This window comes from Nannospalax galili, unplaced genomic scaffold (genome assembly GCF_000622305.1).
Source record: "Nannospalax galili isolate Female #2095 unplaced genomic scaffold, S.galili_v1.0 scaffold517, whole genome shotgun sequence".
In the NCBI taxonomy this organism is placed as follows: Eukaryota; Metazoa; Chordata; class Mammalia; order Rodentia; family Spalacidae; genus Nannospalax; species Nannospalax galili.
The window spans coordinates 1,794,493-1,795,326 of NW_008340098.1; positions in this window are offsets into that span (position 1 = coordinate 1,794,493).

Below are 834 nucleotides of genomic sequence, written 5' to 3' on the forward strand. Positions count from 1 at the left end.
AGATCTAGTAAAAGAAAGGAGCAAGGGCCTCCTCCCAAGCCCACGTGACCCCTGAGAAACAGATCCTCAAATGACCTTAAGAATAAAAATAAATTGGTTAATCTGGGCCAACTGTACGGCCTTAAACATCCAAAAGGAAAGTATAACCAAAGATTAAAGGGGTCAATATAATTTCTTAAGAGTCCATATGCATAGCTAAAGGCTATATAACAAGCAATAATGCCAGATAGGAGATACCTTCTTTTGAGTTGTTGGCCAGGGTGACCAAAGGGATTCCCAAATAGTAACCCAGCATAGAACTGGGAAAATGAACAGCAGACCCTAATCTTATCTAAAGGAGTATTGACAACCTATTGCTGCTAGAAGAGGAACAGCTGACCCTCCTAAAACAAAGACCTCTAGATAGGCTGACTAGATTCACCAGAAGGGCAAGTAGTGGGGATTGGCTGGGGTACTGACAACACAGCAGACAGTAGCAGGGATATCAGAGTATAAGGGCTCTAGTGGGGGGAGGGAGGCTATAGGAGGGTGCCATGTGGGAAGTGGGTGTATAGTCAAATAAGATGGTTTGGCGTGTTCTTTGTGATACACACACACACAAAAAAAAATCAACAACTTTTTAAAAATGTATTATATTTGGGGAGGAAGCATGAAAATTTACATCATGCTAATTAGTAGAGGTTATAAACATTACCACTGAAAACTACCCGATGACTTCATAGACATACACAGGCGCCAAGGATCCAAGTGCAACCGATTATGACTAGTAATAATCAGATGCATACAGATTAGAGATGCATGCGCCAACATCTCAGTGTTAGTAGCAAAAACAAT